Below are 17849 nucleotides of genomic sequence, written 5' to 3'. Positions count from 1 at the left end.
GAAGTACTGTGTTTGCTCAGTGTTGCTGTTTACTGGGTGAGGGTTTGTTTCTTGCAGTGCAGAAAACACACAAGCATTCATTATGCCCTGGACTTGGTGTGGCCATTGACTTTTTCCATGGAAGACACCAAAAAGCTTTAATTACTACATATAGAAGGCTGACTCCATTCTCCCCTGCGACCTAGAAGTGAAAGGATCTGTATTTAACTTTTAACAGGGTTTGTAGTCTATTCACTCCCTGTCATTCGCTTTAGAATTCTGCTTCAGCACCCGTTCACAGCTTGGCTTCCACAGTGCTCTCACCAGAGTGATTCAGCATACTGTAATTTTACTTCTGGTAATTTGGTTTTCTTTAGTGGGATTTGTTTTACTTTGCAATATTACTTTAAGCTCTGATCTGTTGTAGGATAGAGATGTTATTATGACGGTGTTAGCGTCTCTGTAAATTACAGTGCCTTGAGGATTGCATTTTGAGACTTCGTGTAAACACTTTACAGAGCTAATAACACAGATACCATATGTAAAGCTGGAAAAATATTTAAATAGGGCACATTTAAAGGAATAAAACAATCAAAAGGCTTTTTGGGGGATAATGAAGATTACACTGAATTGTTTAAACTCAATGTACGGCTCTTAAAATATAATCCATATACCATCATCCATTTTCCTTTCTCTTCCTGCTTACCTACAATCTATTTGAACAACTGGAATACGTTTTTAGCAGAGCTCCTTTACAGTAATTGATGAGATCTCTGGGATGATGTCTTTGAAACAACAATCTTTCATTTAATGCAACAATCAGGCATTTTTCTTAACAGTCTTGACTAGAAGAAAAAACAGTTGTTACAAAAATGAAAACAAGCAAACCAGGTAGTTGCTTAGACAGAAATGTACCAGTACTTCTGTAACGGCAGTAATGTTGCTTGGATGTCTTGATAGACTACAAATGGATTGGTTTTAGTCCCTTTGCAAGCAAAATAGCTGCAAGACTGCAGCTGGAACTTTGAGTTACAGGAGGTGCAGCTGTCAAATATCACTACTAATAAAATATTTTCAGTATAAGACTCTGTTTAATTACAAAACCACAAGCCCAACATTTGATCCAATTGGAATATTATTTATTTTTTCTCGTAATATTTGTTATAATACTACAGTTTGAACACCTCTCTTCCCCTCACCTTCTCTCATCTCCCCTCGTCTCTCCTTTTTATCCCTCCTCCTCTCGCCTCTTCCCTCCTTGTCTCACCTCCCTTCCCCTTTCCTTGCCTCTCCTCATCTTGCCTCACTCCTTCACCTTCTCTCTCCCATCCAGCTCTGATTATCTCATTTGATTCCACTGGAGTTACGTGTGTGCAAGTAAAGAAATGTGTTCATTTCCCCCCCCAGTGTTATGTGCTGTGGAGATCTTTTGTGCTACCATCTGGCTTCTTTAAAGAAGGTCATATAGCAAGTCCATATCATAGAATCAACAGGTTGGAAGAGACCTCCAAGATCATCCAGTCCAAACTAACACTCAGCTCTAGCCAGTCAACTAGACCATGGCACTAAGTGCCTCAGCCAGGCTTTTCTTGAACACCTCCAGGCACGGCGACTCCATCACCTCCCTGGGCAGCCCATTCCAATGCCAATCACTCTCTCTGGGAAGAACTTCCTCCTAACATCCAGCCTATGCTGTTGTTGTTATTGTTGGCCGAAGGTGTAATGGCACATGAACCAAAAACTCGGTGGTCCTGATGCTTCCTTTGCTTGGTCATCTCAATTCTAGTGATCTTGTTTTTCTACCTGGTTGTTTCTGTGGTGCTGGTTGTTCTGTTTCTTTGTTTAGGGGGGAGGGAGTTGTGTGTGGGGTGGGCTTTTTTGGATGAATTTAATGATTTCCTTCAGTTAAACATAGCTCTTCGTGAGCAGAACACACCTATATAATCCAAAGTTAATTTTTCTGAGGAATTAATTCTGAAGTGAATTGTGTACTTGTTTGGGTAAACGCTGCTCCATCCGAGCGCCGTCACCAGCAGGCCCTGGTACTACAGCTCTGGGGCAAGCTACCTGCAGATCACTGACAAATTACTTCCACCGCGTTTTGGTGGCCCACTCTGAGCACTATCAGTTAAATCCACCTCCTTATGGCTACCTGCTCCTTCTCTTTGTTCCCAAGGCTACTTCTTGCTGTCAAGGAATCTGAAGACTCGAAACTAGGGCCTGAATCATCAGAAACTGGCACATACTGCGCTACTGTCCTTCTCCAGCGTGAGGCTGAATGACTCTGTGGTTTCCTATGTAAAAAGTGCCTTTTGTGAGATTGCCTCTTTGTTTAAACAAAAAGAGAGAGAGGGAGAGAATGAAATATACTATGGAATACTCAAGCAGATGCTTGGCATTATATTAACACATGTATTATGGCGTATCATGTAATGGTACACTGTGGGGAATAGTAATGAATAGTTTGAAGCACAATAATGTGCATTGTTGATGTTTGTTAAAATAAAGATATTCAATTTATAATAAAAGGGATTAAAAGCTTAATTCATGACTATGTTAATATTTGTCTGCAAGTACACAGATAAATGGTAACGTACCTTATCACATTAAACACCTGCACGTACAAGTTCCCCTGCTGAGATCTCCATGGGATTGTATGTTTTACAGAGCTTAAACTTTCATTTCCCAAAATAATGATATCATTCATTTACAGATATAGATAGGCTCTTCTTACTCAAACTCTATCCTGAAACGAGAATTGTTACTTCAACTACAAAAAATGTGGGATTAATTACCACAGTGATTGCCTGCTGCATCATCTGATGGTATTTGTATATAGAATTTATATATTTTGCAACAATTTGATTGCCTGACAGAAGTGAATTAAGACTTTCTAAAATACACTGCTGTTAAAGGTAAATGATACCTCCAACACAGATGTGACGAGCCAGGCGGTGGTGGCAAACAGATCTCATCTCAACACAGATCTCCCAGTGTCTTCCCTGTATTTCCCACATGCCATCGTCTGTGAACAACAGAAAAGAATGCATTTGTGAAGAAAATGCATAATTAAGGAGGGTGATTGATGTCTGAACTACTTCATTGTTTAGCTCTGCTGTGCAAGTGTTTATAGGCATACTGGATGTCTGTGCAGTCTCAGCCTATGTACTTGGAAGCATCCAAAGAACAAAATGTCAGCAAAATCATTCACCGTACTCACCCCAATGAAAAACATTATCCAGAATAAAATGGCAGATCCTCTTTCCTTGCCGCTTTTGCTAAAATTAGGATCCAAAAACAGTGCTGTGAAAGCCAAACGAAAGGTAATATGGAGCTGTCCTGAGCAAAGTCACCAAGCTGTGCACTGGGAAGAATTTGGCTGCATTGAAAACAGTTCAAAGAAATCCCATGAACCTGCAACAGTGATGTTTTTCCAGCATGGAGAAAATAATTCTGGCAAATGGAAGAGGTAACCAGGCATCAAACACAGCTGGAGCTTTCCAGCTACATGCTGTGTGAAAATCTGAGACCTCATTTCAAAATGGTACTCTTTTTACAATCTAAGTATTTATTTACTTTTAATAAAGTAAGATTTTGTCTTATTCTTTAGATGTGCCCATGTAAGTGCCAAGCAGAATCATATCTGCTTAAAAAGTAAACATTTTATTTAAAGCTTTGGTATAAAAAAACATCTTCCAGGAGCTCCCAAGTTTATGACTGTATCACATAATCAAAATGTTTTGGCTAACAAATATACAAGGAACCTGCTTGACTTTGCTGTGTTGTCCTCTGCTCAAGCAGGTTTCTCATACAGTAAATGTCTTCTAATCCTCTCTTCAGTGTCTTGTGCTGGTTCTACACAAGCACATCTTAACCTCCCACCTCCTTCTTCTCCACAAATACTTTCTTGAAGTTCTCCTACCATTTAACACATTTTCCATTGCCTTACAGTTCGATAGCAAAGTACAGTTTATTAACTGACTTTCTCTTTTAGTACCTCATTTGCATTGTTATTCTGCAAATATGTTCTCAAAGAAAATGAAGAATTTGTGCTTTACAGTTTATTTTCAGTGTGCATTTTGATTATTCATGATGTGTGTGTGCATGCAACATACATCTGGCTCATGTGAAGGAATGATTGCTCTATGAAACAGGAGAACCGAAGAGCCTACTGTTTAAATGTTGTTCTGTACCTTCTGAAGTATCTGTTCATTAAACATGACTGAGGAGTGCACCATATGTGTGTAAATGCACAGACTGGGAAACATTTTACATACCCAAGAGTGTGTGAGACACCCACCTTGGGCTGGCAGATGTCAGCTGGACCTAGTGGATAACAAGTTAACCATGGCACAGCAATGTGTCCTTGTGGCCAAGAGGGTCAATGGGAGCCTGGGGTGTATTAGGAAAAGTGTGTCCAGCAGATCAAGGGAGGTTCTCCTCCCCCTCTACTCTGCCCTGCTGAGACCTCATCTTGAGTACTGCATTCAGTTTTGGGCTCCCCAGTTTAAGAGGGACAGGGATCTGCTGGAGAGGGTCCAGTGGAGGGTTAGGAGGATCATTAGGGAACAGGAGGGCATGGCTTATGAGGAGATGCTGAGGGACCTGGGGCTTTTTAGTCTGGAGAAGAGCAGACTTAGAGGGGATTTGGTAAATGTTTATAAGTATCTGAGTGCTGGCCAGGAGTGGGGGGACAGGCTCTGCTCACTTGCTCCCTGTGATAGGACAAGGAGCAATGGGTGTAAGTTACAGCAAAAGAGGTTCCACCTTAACAGAAGGGGGAACTTCTTTACTGTAAGGGTCACAGAGCACTGGAACAGGCTCCCCAGGGAGGTCGCCATGGTCTAGCCTTGAGCTCTGTGGTAAAGGGTTGGACTTGATGATCTGTGAGGTCTCTTCCAACCTTGGTGATACTGTGATACTGAGACTTTCAAGGCCTGTCTGAATGTGTTCCTGTGTGATCTGTGTTAGATAGTATTGTCCTGCTCTGGTAGGGGAGTTGGACTCGATGATCTCTTTGGGTCCCTTCCAACCCCTAATATCCTATGATGATCCCATGATGGAAGGCTGTGGCTGCCTGGAACAGGAGGCTGTCAATGAGAAATTTGACAGTCTAGAATTGTGCAAGTTGCCTATATTTCAATAACTGCCTCTCACCTTTGGTATCCACCTATCAAACAAAGGAATTTGATTTAATTAAATTTGCATTCCTGTGTGTACTGCAGCTAACAAAGCTATTTTTTTCTGCAGATTTGTGTTCCCTGCCTTGCCTTCATAGGCCACAGCTGTGGTCCCACCCATCCTTACCCTCTCCATTAGGAAGGAGTGGTGTGTCAGTAAGGAGTCACCCACTGCTGACCCTCACATCTTGGAACTTGGGGATTTTCTGTGTATCACATTGGAAAGTTGTTTGACATGTTCCAGAGGGATAGAATGAACTGGAGAAAACAAGCAGACAGAGCAGCAATAGTTGTGCAAGCAGAAAAGACAAAATCTATGGATTAAACTGATCCAACAGGTCCCCATGTCTGGCCAGTTATTATTTTAGTCTCTTTATCTCACAAACCAGAATATTTTCATGAAAGAAGAAATGCTCTTGTTAAGCCCCCATTTTGTATCTTAGATACATTTCAGCAAAACATGACAGGTGGTGTTTTTTTTCCATTTCCTCTCCAGCTTACATTCTTCTGAACACTTACTCCTCTGGTTGTGTGCAGTTACGAGAAGCCTGCTCCTGATACCACTTTCAGTGGGGCAATGCATTTGGGAATGAAACTTGACAACAATAACAAAGAAGCGAGAGACATTATTAAGTATAAAAGGATCTCTGAGTCTTGGTATTGATTTTTCTTTTCCACAGACTTGTATGTATTTGCAGATCCAGACCATCACTTAAGAACTAGTAGTGTACTGCAAAAAAGACTTAAAACTGTTATTTCATCAGCGGCCCTTTAGATAAAGCAACACAACCTGCACAAGCACCTGCACAGAGCAGCTGACCTATGTTGACTCTAGGCTGGGAAGTTGGGGGAAGGTTTGCTCTGTGCATGCTTAAGGGAGCTTCCAGCCTCAAAGCTGGTGGGCAGAGAGATAAGAGAACACAAAACTGTGTGCTTCGACACTGGATCTGCCTTATGAAAAAAATAAGTGTATTTGGGCTTCCTCTGGCCTCCACTGGGGCTTGGCTGCTGGCACCTCCTTCCAAGAAGTTCTCACCACTAGCAAAACAACCCCGTAAGTTATGAACACTGATCAAAGCCTCTTTGATCTTATAATCATCGAATCATAGAATCAACCAAGTTGGAAGAGACCTCCAAGATCATTCAGGCCAACCTAGCACCCAGCCCTAGCCAGTTATCTAGACCATGGCACTAAGTGCCTCATCCAGGCCTTTATTGAATACCTCCAGGGACGGTGCCTCCACCACCTCCCTGGGCAGCCTATTCCAATGCCAATCACTCTCCCTGTGAAGAACTTCCTCCTGACATCCAGCCTATACTGCTTATGCATGAATGCAGGCGATACACTACTAATATAAAAGTCTATTGTTTAACTAGGGAAACACTCAATTTAGAAAAATGTGAGTATCTATCTCTGTTTCTTACACATTCAGGAGATAAGACCAGTAAAAATAGCTTTGCTGTATATTAAATGCTCCTACTAATCTACAGATGTGTTAAATAAGAGTTTATGACCTTCTCAATAGTAGCATTTGCAAAAGTAAACCTTTCTTTGCACAACTGTGGGGGTTGGCCTCTTCTGCCAGGCAACCAGCAATAGAACAAGGGGACACAGTCTCAAATTGTGCTGGGAGAAGTACAGGCTGGATGTTAGGAGGAAGTTCTTGCCAGAGAGAGTGATTGGCATTGGAATGGGCTGCCCAGGGAGGTGGTGGAGTCACCATCCCTGGAGGTGTTCAAGAAAAGGCTGGATGAGGCACTTAGTGCCATGGTCTAGTTGACTGGCTAGGGCTGGGTGCTAGGTTGGCCTGGATGATCTTGGAGGTCTTTTCCAACCTGGTTGATTCTTTGATTCTAACTGTTCTGCAGAAATAAATCCATGCATTTATTTTAATTTTTAGTTTAATTTTTCTTTGTCTTTTCGAGATATATATTTTACTAAATTCTGATTCAAAATCCTTAAGGATGCCTTTTATTTATATGCAATAAATAGGAGGAATGAAACCGAAGGCATTTTAATTTCACATTATTCTGTTAAAAATCATATATGTTTCTGAGTGACATCATAATAAACCCCAAACCCAGACCTCCTCAAAAACCTCCTTATGCACATTAGTATTTTAGATCTTTCTCTGAATGTATATTTTTAAAGACAACTACTGTATTTTTGGAGGAAGATCATTTTCTCCGACCCCCCCCACGCCTGATTTCTGCAGAATGACTTTCTTTTTAAACACTGAGACTTTTGTTATGTTAATCAGTCAGGGAACATTTCCAATTCAATTTTACCTGAGCGCTGGTCAGCTAGAGTTTCCTTTGTTTGATATCTCTTGAGCCTTCCCTTGTCTTTTAAACTGTAATTTAGTTGGAGCTGCTGTCAATTTACTCCGTCCATTACATTTACAGTGATATTCCAGACACTGTCTTCTATTCAACCCTAGAGAAGTTCCTCGACCTAAACAATATGTGTGGGGAAAAATCCTATAGAAATCAGAAGCAGAAGCACAGAACTCCTGTTCAGAAGCACAAGCACAGAACTCCTGTTGGCTGATATGCAATACGTGGCATACAAATAAAATTGTTGCTACCTTCTAAGATTATTGCTATTTTGTTCTTAATCTAACAGACCCTTGCACTCAAGAGAACTACCAAAAGATAATTAGGATTTCCAATGAAGTGGAGGCATCCCATACAACTAGGCAACCAGCTTGCTCTCTGATCTGCTACATGTCTGTAGTAATGAGATTTTAAACCCTGCTACTTTTTAGCTCCACAGAACAGCCCTTAACATTAACAGGTGGATTTTTTTCTATCACAGTTACCAGCTGTCATGGAGTTTAACAAATAGAGCAATTTTCTTGCTCTTAGTCTGTATCAGCAAGTTCCTAAGGCTTCATTGCTTCAGGTGGGAAATATTTACTTTGATAGGTTGCCTTCTGTGGGACAAGAAGGTAAAAAGCCCCAGAAAAAGGCTGTTAGAGCTGATTTCATCCACTGAAGGCAAGGACAATGTCTGTGGCAGCAGAAAGGGAAAGCATTGCCTACATGAACTTCCATGTGTACCTCTGAAAGCTGTTACCTAGGCCTGGATACATTATAGGTAAGCCATGGAAATACTATGCCTTTTCCTGTATTTTCCAAAAAGAGAGCAAGAAAGATGTGGTTAAATGGCAAATGACAGAGCCCGTGGAAGACAGGGAGTAAGGACTTTGGGAAGCTTGAGAGAGATGGAGATAGGTAGAAGTATGTTATGCATGTGTCTCTCTGATTCTACAAGCATTACAAAGAAACTGAATTTTCTTTCTGCAAAGCTAACCAGGCTGTCTGGGTTAGCCCTTGAAGCACTCTGCTTTGCTGGCATTGGGCTCCCAGGCTTTGGGCAGGAGGCAGCTGTTGTGTTGTCAGTTTAATGCTTTGAGGCAGATTCCTGAGAGTCTTGAGACCTGGGGTATGCGTTGTGGCAGGGGTCAAACCTCACTCCACTAGTAGAGTGCTCTGAGAAGCTCTGCAATGGCAGCACCTAGACATTTTTGTCCTTCAAGTTCAGTCCATTTGGAGGATGACTGATTTGTCCCCAAAAGGCTACGGGTCCACAGCCACCAAGAACAGGAGTCTCCCATTTCAAACAAAAGCAATCTGCCCTGATCCTGCAATGTCTGAGCAGCTACACTAACTTCAGTGTTGAATCTAGTTCCAAAAATATAGTAAACTTGGCTTTTTCATGTCCAGAACAGACTGAAAGCTGCATTTATAAACATTGACTCCAGAAAAAAAAAAAAAGAAAAAGCTCAATATTTGTGGATATTCTGTCCAGAACCTCTGCTTTTCCCCTTTGGTTTTATATGTACATCTGTAGCCAGCTCTTCCCCTTGAGGAGAGGCTTTGGGAAAGTCTTTAGGACAGCCAGATAATGAAGCTGTCAATTTATTCATTTGCCACTAGTGTGAAGCTTAAAAATAGGAAGTGATCAATAGTTAATGACAGAACGGATGGAAGAGCAGGAGCTGCCTGCCCTCTGCCAACAGGCTTGACAAGGTTACTGCTCTGGTGGCACGCAGACACTTGTACGGTCCTAACCTTCATCAGCATTGCTTGTTGTAATTACCATGAGTCTTCCTTGCCATTTACCTTCCATCACATTCTAAGTTGGTACAGAAAAAAAAGCTTGTTAGGCTTCCTGGAAGACGAGGAAGGTTATCTCAGGTTAAACAAAAAGTTGTAGTACATCTTGCTTATTTTGGCTTTGTTTTCTTTTCCCTTTTAAAATCAATTCAAGTGAGATTTCAATGTGAAAAATATTCTTCTGAAAAAAATTGGTTGAAGTTAACTTTCTCTTTATTGTTACATTTGAAGTTGTATCTGACCTACTGACACCTGCTCTGCTCTCTTTGTAACTAACTCAGCATGCTTTTGCCGTGCCTCTGTACCAGAATTCCCTAATCACTCATAAGCTGGGAGGAGGCAGCTATGGAGCACTGTAGAAGTAGGGGATGGGCTGTGATATCAAGCAGTGAGCAAACCATTGCTGGTAAATGCTACTCTTGCCAGGCACTGATGGCTACTCAAGGAGACTTATCAGACTTTGCCCTTGTGTTTCTCTTTTGCAGCTCCTTCTTCAGCCTGCCAGCTGTACTTCCTTTATAATTTGTATAATTAGCATATTTTAATTAGGGTCATTTCTCTTCTAGCCTGGTTGAGGTCATGTTTTCCCCATCCTACTTTTTCTAGCATTCCTTCTGTATTTAACCTCAGCATTCGGCTCCTTGTCAGTAGTGAAGCATAGCTGGATTTAATTGCAGGGATGTGTCTAGGTGCATCACAGAGTCCTGATCCCTTAAGCATATAGAGGTATTCTGGATAGTACATTAGTATATTGGACAGTCTGCCCTCTTACTGCATGCCAGACTTGTATTTGATGGAGACCACAGAGAGAAGGGAATTTTTGTTTTATCAGGCAGTGGATCATAGCAGAAAACAGGACTAAGACATATTTAGGCCCATAAACTCTTGTCCCCCTTGATTAACATTTAAAGACAGCCATTCAGACTCATTCAGGACATCCTTGGATATGTTGCATTTCTTTTGGTGTCAAATGTTTGGTTTTCAGAAAATGAAAACATTCTGGACTCTTTAGTCTCACTGTGACTAATTAAGAGTCCTTCCTGTATTATTTTCTGCCACTTGACATGAGTTTTGAAAACATAACACAGTTCAGGAAGTATAGAAGTTCCTGCTCAACAGACCAATCAAAACATACAAACCAGATTAATTTCTGCCTAGTGCACATCTAAATATATTCTCCATCAGAAAACAGCAATTATTGAATACATCATGTACAACAACATCAGGGAGCAAAATGTTCCTCGTGCTGCCCAATGGACCATGCTGGAACACCTGTTTCATATCATGGAACCCTTTATAATTACTACTAAAAAAAGTGAGAGCTGAAATGGCATCATTAAATCTAATTCTGCCACTCAGTCTTTGTTGAAAAAAAAAGTCCCTAAGGAGGAGAGGGGGGAAAGAAAACATACTGAGAACACATCCACTCATTTCATGTGTTAAATCTTTGAGCCATAGAAACAAGCAAATATTGATACTAAGCTTAGTCTTAGAGCTGATAGTGGCAGGGACATTGTAGCCAGATAGGGGGTGGCCTATTCTTCCAGGCAACCAGCAATAGAACAAGGGGACACAGTCTCAAGTTGTCCCAAGGGAAGTATAGGCTGGATGTTAGGAGGAAGTTCTTGCCAGAGAGAGTGATTGGCATTGGAATGGGCTGTCCGGGGAGGTGTTGGAGCCACCGTCCCTGGGGGTGTGCAAGAAAAGCCTGGCTGAGGCACTTAGTGCCATGGTTTGGTTGACTGGCTAGGGCTGGGTGCTAGGTTGGCCTGGATGATCTTGGAGGTCTCTTCCAACCTGGTTGATTCTATGACTGTACACTGATAAAGAGTCTTTATTTTTCCCCTGGAAGATGATGAGACAGACATACTTTCAAACAATCGCACCTTTTTCTATTACCTGCATTGGGTTCTACCCCTTCTAAAAAGCATGTCTTGTGCTTCTTTAATTGCTTCCACCTCAGTAAGTCAGTTTGAAACAGTAAGTCTCTTCTGTGATCTTCTCATATTCTTTTTGGCTCTAAGGTACTCAAATGGCCTTTGCCCATAACAAGATGGGGTTCATATCTCAGGCTTTCAAGCTGCATCCAGGCCAAGAGAAGCCACATAATCAGAAAATTCATGCTTTGCTATTGCATCTCATAACATTTTCACTTGAGTGCAAACATCACAGAAAATTCCATGTTAGGAGAAAAAAAATAAATAAAGTAGCATAAGTGGTTTAGCAGCAGCTGTAGGTAGCAATGAAGCAGGGGCACATGTGCAGCCTTGTAGAGCCATCTGGTATTTCTGCCCACATTTTGAGATGCTTAGTTTGCATACAAGGCCTAGTACAACTGTGCTGGCTTCGTGCACATTGCCTTATCCCTAGCTCAGATAGAACTAACTCCCCAATACCTGCAAAATATACTTCAAAATACTTACCCTAGTTTTTCAAAACTGGGAATTGCATTTTGTCCCTAGGGCTGGCAGTTCCTCCAGCCACCCCAAGACATCCCACTCTCAATATATTTTAAGTGGGTAGAAGGAGGATGCTTAAGCATGTGTCACATTTTCCTGAGTGTGGACTGGGGTGCTTCTATAATAAACAATAACAAGTGTCTCACTTTGTCACTGACTGGCAAAGTGACTGCCTTCAATGGATTTTGGTCCTATTCTTTCTGCAAAGAAGAGACTGTACAGATTATTAATTTCTGTTTCTATACATAAAAGAAGTGCTGGAACACTGTAATAGTAAAACCAGGCATTGTACCTTGAAAGAGATCTGTTAGCTAAACAATAGATTGGAAGAAGATGCATAGCTATAAAAGGGTTGAATTTTACATGGCTGGAAGAGGGGATACAGCAGAAAGTTTCTAAGTGGGAGATGGTATCACAGTTGTAAACATTCTAGCAAATGCCAGGAAAGCTAGACACTAAAGATCAGCAAGAGACATGGAAGAGAGCCCTAGAGTGGTAGCCATGGCTGAGTTTTTGAATCTCAAATGACATGGGAAGAGAAGACAAGTGGGTGAATCCAAAATTAAGACCTTCTATATGGTAGAAACACCAGCAATGCTATGGGCAGAAATGAGGTTTCAGAGGATTTTGATTGACAGAGTTGGAATTGATTTGGAATTCTGTGCAGCATTTGCTGTTTGCATTGTTTTATGAGCTACTGGTTCATCTTTGTCTTCTTTTCGGAAGTTGAAACCTTATTCTGATACTGTTGGAGGTAGCCTACATGCTACTGTTTGCTGACAACTCCAATTTACCTCCTAAATTCTTCATGGCATCCTAAAAGGACTCGTATGGTCAGCAGGGCAAGGTGCAACACGTGACTTTCACCTGTAAAATTGTTTTTCTCACGGTTTATTCAGTAAAATACACCTTAACAGAACCAACATTGTTGCAGTCCAGCTACCCATTGTGTTTTCTTGTCTCTTTGGTACACACCAGATAAGCATTTTGCAGTTGTGTACATGCATGTATGTGTGGGTTTATGTGTGTGTGAACACGCACAAACCTACCATTTGGATACTTTATAACACAAAATAATGTATTCGATCTTCAATCAGAACATCCCTTTGTCATCATGCAAAACTAATTGTGGTGTTGTGTGATAGAGGTCAAAGATGTTATAACATCCATCCTGGAACATTTTAGAGGAGCCTGTTTTAAAAGGTTAAAGCAGGTAATTATCACAACCCTAATTTACGACTACTTGGCAAGAGTTGCTTTTCAGTGAACCATTTATTCATGATCTGCTGCTTCACACTGCAAGATTCTTCTTGACTAGGTTAGAAAGTGTAATTAATAAATGATAGGATTATTTATGGTTCACAGTGCCAGATTGGGAAATACAATGGTACACAGGATGAGCTAAAAATTATTCTTACGAGCAGCATCTTGTTTTTTAATCCATGGATTGGATCATCACATTACTTGATATGGTGTGGTGAACTCCTGATGGTATTCATAAGTCATTATTTTGTTTGTTATCCTAGCTGCTCCGTGTGCCAATAAAAATGGACATGCTCCTTTGAGACCAGAGTTAATGAATGCTGATGTCAATCTTTATTTAGTTGAGATAGGTTGAATTTGTGTTTGCGCTTAGCTTGACTATATTAGTGATTGCCTCTAGTGGAAACTGAAAGATGGTTATATTTCCTAAGTAAAAAGTGATCATCAAAGTGGGATGATGGAGTCTCTAATGTATTTACTCATGGGCAAAATTCCTGGTCATGTGTGACTGAAGTTGAAATTTTGCTAGGAGCTTCAAAACTTGTAGGATTCAAGCTTAAGGAGAAAATCATCTCGAATCATAATATTTTGCATTATTATTTTTATTAGATATTGCTTACAGAAAAAAGTTTTCACAAGGGAGAAAAATATTTTATACAGTGATTTGTGCACAGACCTATAGAAAATCAGCATAAATCTAAATCTGAGGGACACTGATTGCCTGCCATGTTTTCTACTGATAATGCTTAAAATCTAGGCTCTAGCACTAAGCTGAAATGTCCTCTGCACCAATTCAGTTTCCAGCTTATTCTCAGTTCAGACTTCTTTTAAAATGCTCTCCTAGAGTGATTACAGTTTCCAACAGTGATTCTAAGATGTGTCTGTGCATGCAGTTGATACTTCCAGAAGTGACCTACTAAGGGAATTAAAAAAATGCCTCTAAGTTTTGATGACAGTTTGTATCCCATGGCTTTAGAATTTCAAATGGTGAGCAACATTGGGCATGAGGATAATGGATGAAACCCAGAGGATTTATGGAATCACCGAAGGCTTGAGGTTGGAGGGCATCTCTGGAGGTCAGCCAGTCCAACCCTCCTGCTCAGGCAGGGTCAGCTACAGCAGGTTGCCCAGGACTGTGTCCAGATGGGGTTTGAATATCTCTAAATATGGATATTCCTGAGCCTCTCTAGGGAACCTTTTCCAGGGCAAATTTAATAAAAATTTAATTGTAGCAATATTTAAGTATAGGTAAATTTGTGTTTGCATTTGCATACAGATACCTGTGTAAAATTATGTTGGGATTTGATTTTTATGCTTAGGCTGAGATTATTTTTTGTTGGGTTCTTTTTTCAATGTTACTGGGTTATAGTTCTAAACACTAATTTAGGCTCAAGTACCATTTCCTGCGTTGGAAGCAACGGAGTTTGCATTCGTTTCTAAGTTTCCTCTGATTTTGTTTTATGTCAGATGTACAATTTAAAATGCAAAACATGTGCTTGAATTTATGTACAATTATATGTAAGAAAATAATAATAAAATTAAAAAAAAAAGGTTGGAGAGGTTTAAAAAGGGGAGGTGTAATAGCAAAGCTTGATGAAATGGAGAAACTGTGTTGCTTGCTTTTCTTTAAGATCTGAAAATTCTGCAAAATGGAAATAGAGGATGCTTTGTTCAGTTTCCTCAGGAAGTTATTCCTCTTTATCTACTGTCTTTTCTATGTACCAGACATAGAGGTGAATGGGTAAAAAGACTCTAGCTTTTGCTGTTCTTGTAGTTTGCAAGCTACATGAGGTTTTTCATGGCATGTTCCTCCTTTGTCCTGAAGTTCTTGCATTTTTTGTAGTCTGGGAGCATGTCCAGTTCTGTTCCTGTGATATGGGATGGAGACCAACCTAGTTTTCAGTCTTCTCACTCCTGCAAGTAGCCTGTCTGACTCCAGGTGTGGCTTAGGAGGCAGTAACTGTTAGTGTGTTTCCCAGTCCGTATACCTTTATACTGCCTTTACAATATGTGTATGAAACCCTCTCATTCAAAGCCCCTCAAACTGCAACTGATGAAAAAGCCTGCTAATTATATTGCTATAAAACTGTCACAGATTTGCTAGTCTGCAGCTTCTTTAGCATGTCTTCCTTGTAATAAGAGGAATATACTCACCATAGAATAATAGAATCAACCAGGTTGGAAGAGACCTCCAAGATCATCCAGTCCAATCTAGCACCCAGCCCTAGCCAGTCAACTAGACCATGGCACTAAGTGCCTCATCCAGGCTTTTCTTGAACACCTCCAGGGACAGTGACTCCACCACCTCCCTGGGCAGTCCATTCCAATGCCAATCACTCTCTCTGGTAACAACTTCCTCCTAACATCCAGCCTATACCTACCCTGGCACAACTTGAGACTGTGTCCCCTTGTTCTATTGCTGGTTGTCTGGGAGAAGAGACCAACTCCCACCTGGCTACATCCTCCCTTCAGATAGTTGTAGACAGCAATGAGGTCCCCCCTGAGCCTCCTCTTCTCCAAGCTAGACAACCCCAGCTCCCTCAACCTCTCCTCATAGGGTTTGTGCTCCAGGCCTCTCACCAGTTTTGTTGCTCTTCTCTGGACACATTCCAGCACCTCAACATCTCTCTTGAATTGAGGGGCCCAGAACTGGACACAGGACTCAAGGTGTGGCCTGACCAGTGCTGAGTACAGGGGAAGAATAACCTCCCTTGTCCTACTGGCCACAGTCTTCCAGATACAGGCCAGGATGTCATTGGCTCTCCTGGCCACCTGGGCACACTGCTGACTCATCTTCAGCTACTATCTATCAGTACCCCCAGGTCCCTTTCCTCCTGGCTGCTCTCCAGCCACTCAGGCCCCAGCCTATAGCGCTGCTTGGTGTGGTTGTGGCCAAAGTGCAGAACCCTGCACTTGGCCTTGTTAAAAGCTTCTTCCTCTAAAACATTAAAAGAGACAGCCTGTGAATTGACATACTAGTCTGTCAGTTATTTTATGACTTTGCTGTTAGTACTTCCTGTGGTTTTCTTCCTTGCAAAATTGTCATGTTTTCGATATTCACAAAAATTCTCTCACATGCTGTTTGAGCTTCTTAGCTGTTTTTGTAATGCTTCAAGCATTTGTAGTTACAGAGGATATTTACATTTCTTTCTTGCTGGTACCTGTTTTGGTTTGGGTTTTTTTTTTAACAGTGACCCACTTTATAAGGAGAACTAATCCAAATGCCTTTGAATCAGCTTTTCTGGATACACACATAGTTCCCATTTTCCCCTGCTGAATAGAACTAAGAAAATTATAGGTCTTTTAAATATACCTTCCTAGATTGCAAAGAGGAGTGTTAAGGATGAAAGTGAAGAGGAAAGATGTGAATGTTCTGTTTTTAATTATTTTGACATAACACAAATACTCACAAGGAAAATAATTCTGTAAACCAGAGACAACATATGAGGGAAAGCATCTCTTTTGCTTTTACAAACACGATGAAATGCAGTCATAGATTCATAGAATCATAGAATCAGCCAGGTTGGAAGAGACCTCCAAGATCCGCCAGTCCAACCTAGCACCCAGCCCTAGCCAGTCAACTAGACCATGGCACTAAGTGCCTCATCCAGTCTCCTCTTGAACACCTCCAGGGACGGTGCCTCCACCACCTCCCTGGGCAGTCCATTCCAATGCCAATCACTCTCTCTGTGAAGAACTTCCTCCTAACATCCAGCCTATACTTCCCTTGGGACAACTTGGGACTATGTCCCCTTGTTCTATTGGTGGTTGCCTGAGAGAAGAGTGCCTTTCTTCATTTATCTTCTATTCTTTCCTACATTTTGTAAAGATGAGGGTGAAGACCCTATAGAAAATTTGAAGGTGTTTGTTATATTCTGTGTAGGAAATATCAAATTAATATTCTTGAGCTGAGCTTTGTTTAAATGCTATTCAGCTAATACCTAGCCTGTGCAGAGCAGCAGTACTTTTCCTGATTGGTTAAATGTATGATTACTTCTTTTTTTTTTTTTTTTCCCCAATTTCTTGTTGATGGACAGAGTGTCAAAAACCTTAGACATTCAACAGTTTCTGCCTCAATATTGAGTTCCCCTCTTACATGTCCTCTTCCTTCAATCATTCTGCTTCATTCACCCATAAAGTAAAATCCCTTTATGTGCAGTTACAGGAGGTCCATTGTCATCTTTAAATTGTTTCCAGCATTTCTCCAGAGATAACTGATGTGATGGTTTGGGTGTTCCCCGCCCCCTCACACTTTGGAAATCACCCAGACTAGACTCAGCCAGCTCTGGAAATTTGAATGAAGCTTATATTTACAGCTGGCACAATATACAAGCAGATATTTACAGTATATACAGTTATAGACAGAAATATACAAGGTAAAAGGTAATACAGAAACACAACAGCCCTCCCAGAAACCTGAGTCCCCAGGAGAGGCTCCCAACCACCCTTCCACCTTCTCCCACTCCTGTACTTTACCCCAGATGTTGCCTTGTGCCCCAAGGAAGGATGGAGGGTTGGCCAAAGTGGGTTAATCAGAGAGACGGCAGCTGAGGTTAAAGAGAAAAATGCCCAGAGCTCAGGTGGTGCCCCAGGCGTGAATACCTTATCTGTGTTTATACTCTTGTTCTTATACATCTCAGCAAGCCTATGAGTGAAGTAGACATCACCATTTGTTTCTCTTTCACAGCCTGTGATCTAATCCTTCTCACCAAAACATTCTAGCTAGCTTCAAACTAGCACATCTGAGCAACTTTTTTATTTTGGGACCTTATTTTTGCCAGGATATTTTGCCTTTTTAGTTCTGTTTTCTTATTTATAATGTAGCTTGCCTCAGCTCAGCTTTCCT

General features: G+C 41.1%; 1 long non-coding RNA gene across 1 annotated transcript; it reads left to right on the top strand.

Annotated features, from left to right (window-relative positions):
* The first annotated feature begins 8074 nt into the window (after positions 1-8074).
* LOC135175704 (uncharacterized) lies at positions 8075-14610 on the top strand. The gene is made up of 2 exons (XR_010302443.1): positions 8075-8259; positions 13980-14610. It is a non-coding gene; the product is annotated as an uncharacterized LOC135175704 (long non-coding RNA).
* Positions 14611-17849: the final 3239 nt, after the last annotated feature.

The sequence above is a fragment of the Pogoniulus pusillus genome, chromosome 5 (assembly GCF_015220805.1).
Source record: "Pogoniulus pusillus isolate bPogPus1 chromosome 5, bPogPus1.pri, whole genome shotgun sequence".
Lineage (NCBI taxonomy): Eukaryota > Metazoa > Chordata > Aves > Piciformes > Lybiidae > Pogoniulus > Pogoniulus pusillus.
Note: the sequence above shows the minus strand (reverse complement) of the source record. Positions and strands in the feature narration are given on the sequence as shown.